An 8,157-nucleotide genomic window follows, 5' to 3' on the forward strand; every position below is an offset into this window, starting at 1 on the left:
GTACTAAATTGTCTTGTAAGCTGTAAGTTACAAAATAAATTTAATCAACTTATCTCACAAGGAAGTTGGGGAACACTTCAGCGGTGGAGTGCATACTTTACACATGCAAGATCCTAAGCTCAGTCCTCAGAATTCCCCAAAGAAAACTTCATGAACAACAACAATCTTGAATTTATAACATTCTCAAATTATTGTCAAATGCTTATTTTCAACAATGGGCAGTTGAACCAAACCAACCCAAAATTTATTAAAGATGGTTGTTCTTACCAATGTTCTAGAATTATAATGTACACAAAGAAAGGAAGTTTATTTCATTATAGGATATTTATATAGCTGTACTTAAAAATCAAGCAACTCTTTACTTCAGAAGACAGGTCAGTCTGCTACCAGGCTAGCAGGCCTCCGTCTTGACCATGTAACAGAATCCCTGTGGAAGGACGCAGGAATCCATCTCTGAAATGGCTAATTCAAAAGGTCTAGAGGGTGGGACCTAAAATTTACACTTTTAAAAAATATTTCGTTATTTTTATTTTATGTGTATGAGTGTACTTCGGATTCCCCTGGAACTGGAGTTAAGGATGGTTCGTAGCTGCCATGTGGGTGCTGGGAATCGAACCTGGGTCCTCTGAGAGAGCAGTCAGTGCTATTAACTGCTGAATCATCTCTCCAGCCCCAAATTTACATTTTTAACAAACTCTCTTTTAATGATGATGATTCTAATCTGAGGACCACTAATTTATTCCAATCACCACCAACAATAACAAAAATGTTTGGTTTGGGCTGTTGTTCATTTAAAAAAATATATCATAGCATTATTATTTGAATTTGAATTTTGTTAATTTTTAATTATAATTTTTATTAATTTTTAATGGCTCAGATTTAGGACTTCCATTGATATGATGGTGTGTTGATATAATCAGCCTTTGCCTGCAGAAATACAGTATATTTCTAAAGCATGGGATGACAACTTTTTGTGGGAGAATGTCCCCTGGCATATTTTAAAATGTCAAATATTTTGTAATAAACCAAAATGATACTTGTGCTTCCTATATGCCTTCTGAGCTTCATATTTGCCCAGTGTTACTCAGCTCGTTCTCTCAGTCATAGCTAAAATCTTAGCTAAATCACACCTAAAAAGGGATGAGGCAACAGAAAATGGTAGGACTGGGACTTCTTACTACTTTCTGGAACTGTCTGTCTCCTTATCCTGTCCTGAGAAATTAGACAAATGTGTCTTGATAAGTTTGTTAAAATCAATTAAGAAGACCCTGAATTAAAGGGCATGTTTAAACACTCTCATGACCCCTAATCCTCTTTGCTGGAGCAAAGGTGTCCAATGCAGAGGCTGGCATTGGCACTACAGAGGTGAGCCAGATGAGACACTGGGAGATAAGGGAGGGAATCTGAATACAATCAAAATGCATTCTATGAAATTCTCAAAGAATCAATGAAAATATTACTTAAAAAAGACTGAAATCAAACCTCACTATCTAAATATCAGTTGGCATTTTTTCCCTCACTAGGGGCTGCAAAACAGACTATTAATCATGTTATTATTGGGCATTGCTTTGTAGAGGGGACAGATGGAGGACCTTGGGGACTCTAACCCCCACGTTGTTCTTAAGATGTACTGCTTTTTATGTGTTAAGTATGTTTATGAATATTATCTTGTTTCAAATAATATTTCTTAAAAACCTGTTCATGGGACAGACAGGTAGTTAACAAGATTCTTCCTTAAGAGGAACTGGCTTGAAAGTATTTCTTAACAGAACAAGCAACTCACCAGAGAATGACAGAGCTGAGTCCATCTTCCCGCCAGATGGACCCTTCCTCAATGACTCTGCAGAGTTAACTCAATGCTTGATCCAATCATGGTCTGACAAGTTCAGCCCCAAATCCTCAGAATTGTCAGGAAGCTCATTTGTCATGTGGATTTATATCTAGTATTTAAAGCCATGAACCTTGTCCTTAGTTAAGAGTGTATCTTAAGATACTAGCCCTTAACAACAATACATACTATGCATTCTACATACAGTTTAGAGTAAGTGGATATATAATGTATTGTGGGTGCATGCATTTTTCTTTTTTTCTGGAATCAGTATTCAGTTTAAAAAATATCCTAGGGGCTATTTATTGCAATAATGATTTTTGCAGCTAGTGAGAAAAGATTTTCAAGTATCTGACCTTTGTGAGTCTCTGCTGTTCTTGCCACCTAATAAGCAAATCTAGAGCTTTTGGTCCAACTAAATTTACTCTAAGACTGATTTTGTATGTGTAAGTCTCCCCTTCAGTGAAATGGAAATATGCTTGGGCCTCTGTGAAGATTGAATATATTCCTGTATGGAAAGTGATTAGCCTGGTGCATCTGCATGACAAAGGAACAGAACTTTTAGCTCCCCTATCCCTTTGATGTATTGCTAGAGCCAGAACAATAGCAAAACAAGTTCTATGATTCAAGTAAGAACTCAGTAGTGATTTTGTAAGCCTGTATTGTTGGAACCCCACATAGGTCCTGGAAATGAACCCCTTAATGAATGAGAGTGCTCTGTGTGATTTTAAACATGTAATTTGTTGTTACTCCTTAATTAGGTTGTTTTTATTTATACAAGAAACTCCTGAGATAATCAACATAGTCTAAGGTAAGTGTATAGGGAAAAATAGAATATGGAGGATTCATTTAGAGTTATACTATAAAAGAAATTGTTTCTAAGGGCTTAGAAAGATCTGAAGGGTTATGATTAAATTTCAAAATGGCTAGTACATTCCTATTATAGGAAGGCCTTTTGACACAAATCTAATAGCTGCCCTTCTTTCAATCAATTTTAAATTCACATAATCTAAAAAAGATCAGGTTCTTGCAAAGCAGGAGAGTTCAACACATTGCTATCACATTTATAATAAAGCTGGTGCAAGGCACCTTTGCAGATATCAGCCTGACTTCACCGTGCATGCAGACTCCCATGAAGGGTTTAACACCTCCTTCGATGCCATATTTTGTCATAGAATTTGGACTTTTTCTATTTCAAGTCTTGATTACTTTTTTTCTCATTTGAACGGTTTTTCTAATCCAGGAAACCTATACTGTTTAGTATTTTATCCAATACATCCCCCTGTCATATAGGCCATGGATGTTACATGTCTCTTTGCTTCCAGACGGTCTTAAATACTTACAAACATTAAAAAAAAATGAAAAAATAATTTTGGCACAAGCCACTATTTGCTTCAAAGGAGGCTTTTATTCCCATATTGGCCAAACGCAGGCAGTTGTTAACACTGGATTACACTTCAGTGGGTCTGTATCTCGTGTACTACTAAACAGTACAGTACTGCTTGCCAATCATTTTTCAAATAGTCGTGTTTCACTCTATAGCCATGCATAAGTCTTTCATGCCGAGGACTGCTTTTGTTTTGCCGTTGCAGTTTTGGTTCAGTTTGGTTTGGTTTTGGTAGAGGGAGGAGTGGGATCATTGTAAATGGTAAGATAAATAACCTGTGGACTAAATTCATTGTAAATGTGCATACTTTAAATGGGTTAAAAAACTCCTTAATGTTGACATTTCTTTAGCTTGGCAGTAAAACAAAATCAATGCTAATTTAATAGGAGCTCACAAACCAAGTTTTCCTTTCATTGCGCTTTTCAGAAGAGTAGAGTGCTGTAGTTATAAACAGAATTAGTAATTGCTTGTTTGATATGCCTGTTGAATACCAGGTGATTGCTATTCAGTCTATTCCTTTTAAAACCCATTACCTTAATTTTAGATACATTACGTGATAACAAGAGCGTTGATCAAAATGGCTGCATTAAATCTGTTTATAATTTCGTAAAGTGATTTTTAATTCCCCTTAAACACCCTTCCTTCAGGCAGAGGGAAAAATTGCTTCTGGGTTGTTTAAAATTGGCCTTGTTTTTCTTAGATGATCTTTAATTACACTTTAAAGCAGGATTTCTTAATGGGGAATTGGAATTCTGCTCATTAGAAAATTACAGAGGGTATTTGGGGATCTGCTGTTAGCTGCAGGAACAAATAGAGAGATTAGGGAGACAAATGATCAGTAGCCTAAAAAATTACCTGTGGGAGATAATTATTAGCCCAGGGAAGACCTGGCTGTGGTCATAAAGGCTGCCTAAATTATGAGCTTATCAAACCTGCTTCAGGAGCCGCTTAGGAGAGAAGAGGAGGTTTATATTAGTCACCAGGAATCAGTGGAGGGGTCATGTTGGAGACTAATGAATTTACCACTGCTTCTTCCCATGCCTCAGCAATAACAACACGATCTCTACTGGAGCTACAGATAAGGGAAGGAGAGGATGGGCATCTAGAGCCAAGGAACAAGCCACCCATTGATGGAGGTAGGTGAGTTTCCATGGTCATATTTTGCAGTGAGAAGACAGAAGCAGGATGAATGCAAAATACTTTTGGAAATTTTGATGATATGTAATATCTCCTTTATTAAGGATCTAAACATGGCCTGAATTGGGGATAAGCCTCAGTTTGCCAGTAATCTCAGAAATTCTTCTATGTGATGTCATCCTAAGACTGAGCGGTGAGAGACACCAGGGCTGATGTGCCAAACAAGTTGTGTAGCAACTTCAAGTTAACAAGAGGATGTTTTAAAGCTGTACTAGACTCGGAAAGATCTTGGAGCACTGTGTTTCTCGACCTTAACTGGTTCTGGCTTTATCTGTTTGGCAGGTGTGTATCTCTTTCGTAAAAGTGAAAGTGGCTCTTTGGTCTTGAGTGATACTCTTCAAAGTAGAAATATGATGTGGTCAGGGGGAGACAGATATTGCATGTTTCCCTTATATGAACATCCTAGACTTAATATTATATGTGTATATGCATAGAGTGTCTTGTTATATACTCACATATATCTATATCTAGATAGAGACATGTAAAACCAGAGGGAGGCTATTAGGGGAGAAACAAAAACAGTGGGGGAGGGAAAGAGCCACAAGAGCCAGTAATGGGCAGTGAGTAGGAACACAAGTGCAATAGTATACATTATGAAAACTTCTAAATAAATCTCATTGTTTTGTATACTAACTAAAAACTAATATTAAAAAATAAAGTATAAACATGATGTTGGCACACAGCGTAACAAAGGAGCGATATCAAGATCTGGGTAAGTCAGGTATATGATATCTTAAGCACCACAGGCAGGTTTGCACTGTTTCAGCAACCCCTGCATCATGGACATAAGACATGTACAAACAGCTCCTGCTAAGAGCCCTGGCTCCTCACTTGGGCATACAAGGTGACTAAAAGCAGGATGAAATCCTGGCATCTCTGCATTTATTTTGTGTCTACTTTGCTTCAGCTGAAGGCACAAAGATATCATTGTTCTTAGCCTTACCTCTTGAATCACCTTGGATTCCAGAATGGCAGAATCTCTCAGGACAGATGCCTCCCCTCCACCCACCCGCCGCACCAGATTAGGATACTATCCATGAGGGCAAGGCTGCACATAGGAACAGAAGGAATCATCTTCTGAGAACCACCTTGTCCTTGTCCCCTAGAACAACAAGGATCTCTTCACATTACCTTGTAGGTCCAGAATTGAAACAGTGACAGAAGTAAGCACACCTAAACGGAACTGCTTAATCATCGTGCCTCTCGCCCCCTGCCCAAGTTCTTCCTTTGTTTAAACCTACAAATCATGTCAGTAACCCCAAGATGGACTTGGATCGCTGGACCCCTTTATTTGTTCTTCTTCCCCACATTGAATAAATATCCTCTTTTTCATCATTGCTTTTCTCTTTAATTGGTATATGGGGACAGATGGGCCAAGGCCTTGTTGGGTCTGTTGAAGCCCAGGCTTTTGCTCTAAACACTCTGCTTACAGAGTTAGGATAACATTGAAAAGAGAAGAAGCACGTTTCTGTGGTTTCTCAGGAGAGCTTCCCCTTCACTAGCAGGTCACAGCACGACAAGGAGCATAAATACACCGGCAACTAAAACCAAGACTTCATTGAGTCTTCACTGAGTTTTCATTGTATCAGAGTGTTTAGTCACAACAGAAATAACCAACTTAGACAGAAAGAGAATTTCAAGAGGCTACTCCCTAGAAAACCAAAAACCAGGCTGGAGGTCACAAACTAGAAAGACTGCCCCCAATCACAGCTCAGAACTGGCCTAGGAGAATGCTATTGCTCTAGGGCACAGATGTGGCTGGGCATCAGTCACTTGTGCTGTTAACATCTGCAATGCTAGTTGCAGGATTCTGTAGCTAGAACCCCTCACCCCCACTCCTACTCGTACTAGAAGCAAGTCCTCCCATCCTTGCTTCTGTGTCATTTACTGTCCACTGAGCCTAGACCTGTGAGGCCAGGTCATGCACCTGCCCAGATCTGTGGGAGCCACATCTGGCACTGTCCACTTTCACAGCAGAACATGTTCTCTGCTTCCCACTGAAACTCATAAGGTAGGGAAACATTCAAGTTGAAAGAAGCTTTGTTGGCTAGGATATTAAAAGAGATAATAAATAAAATAATAATAAATAACCACTTCAAGAATCTTTCACATTTCCTAGAATTAAGCAAAGTTGTCATGGGAAATAATTTGCTCTGCGTTTTACTTTTATTCTTCAATGTATATTTATTTTATTTTATTTATTTTTTTTTTTTTTGGCTTTTTGAGACAGGGTCTCCCTGTAGCTTCAGCTGGCCTGGAACTCACTATGTAGAACAGGCTGGAGTTAAGGACAGTTCATAGCCGCCATGTGGGTGCTGGGAATCGAACCCAGGTCCTCTGCAAGAGCAGTCAGTGTGCCCAGACGTTGTAGTTTGCTTTGTCTGAGACAAGACTGAACTCTAACTCCCAAGTGCATTTCAATCTGTGATGATTTCATCAACCTCTCAGGCTTTCAAACATTTTATTAAATAGTCAAGCAAAGCGGCTCACTTCATACGTGTATATTTACTTTAACTGGTTCCCCATATCATGCAAGGGTTATTTTCTTGTATCTAAAAATCTGCCACATTTGAGTAGATATCACATGTTATGAAATATTACTGTGTTCTTAACTACATTTGCAGTATGAAGTAATCTATACCCATTACTGCTTTCTGGGCATTTATTCTAAAATTTCCACTTTATATTATATTAGATCTGAGTTTTAGGGAGCATATTTGACAAGTACATACCAGGAAACCATGAGCCTTAACATGTCTCTGTGACCCTGAGATCTTATCTTACCTATGAAAGAAAAGTTTTTGGCAGTGGGCTCAGAGACATCTCTAACATTTCTATTACTTGCCAGTGCTGCTTTCATTATTTCTAAAACATTTTCTGGTCCTGTAAATTATAGCTCTTCCTGCCATCTGTTGGCAGACATTTTGAAAGGAGTGGTTAATATATACTTTTTCAGGAACAAATGAATGGTATGATTTCACACCTAGGCAGTCACTATTTAGTAGCTTAGCCCTGTCTGACAGGCAAACTCAAGTCTTCTCTTGTAATGTGTTGTTATTATCTCAAATAGAAAAAATCGAATGAATCTTCAACCAAAGCTTTCTCAAAATTATTTCTTTCAATAGGTGACGTTATTATCTCACTAGAGGAAAAAAATTATGTTTGACCTAAAGCAGGATCCAGTCCAAACCAGAAAAGAAATACAAAGTAGTCCCTCTCATCACACACTTTAGGAAAAAGACCCCACATCCTCACAAACTACCTTTCTAATGCAAAACTCAGATCCTTCGGGGAAAATACAAGAACTGGGCTATATCTGAAACACAAGTATTTCTCGATGCAAAAGTTCTGGCTTTATGCAAAATATAATCATGAGCACAACTTTTACAAGTTACTGGATTCTATAAATTCTATGCATTTTTCTATGGGAAAGGTTTGTATAGTTTTCAAAAAAATTATAAAGATATGCATCTAAAGAAAGGGATGAAGGGAGGGAGGGAAGGAGGGATGGAAGGAGGGAGGGAAGAAAGAAAGGAAGGAGGGGTGGGAGTGATGGAGAGAGGGAGGGAGGACTGTAGCCCTTCCCACTTTCCTTCTGTTTTCACAAAATTCAAAGGATATTGTTGAAATCAAATAAGGCTAAATAGTTTTTTTATAAATATGAATAATTTACTTTCTTGCTTCTATTATCCAAATAACTGCATGAACACATTATTTTACTTTATTATTTTATATTATAGTATAT

General features: G+C 38.1%; 1 long non-coding RNA gene across 1 annotated transcript in view; it reads right to left on the reverse strand.

Annotated features, from left to right (window-relative positions):
- Nucleotides 1-8,157, reverse strand: part of LOC115071097 — a 264,390-nt gene that overhangs the window by 118,910 nt on the left and 137,323 nt on the right. The window lies entirely within an intron of this gene.

Source organism: Nannospalax galili, unplaced genomic scaffold, assembly GCF_000622305.1.
Source record: "Nannospalax galili isolate Female #2095 unplaced genomic scaffold, S.galili_v1.0 scaffold617, whole genome shotgun sequence".
Taxonomy (NCBI): domain Eukaryota; kingdom Metazoa; phylum Chordata; class Mammalia; order Rodentia; family Spalacidae; genus Nannospalax; species Nannospalax galili.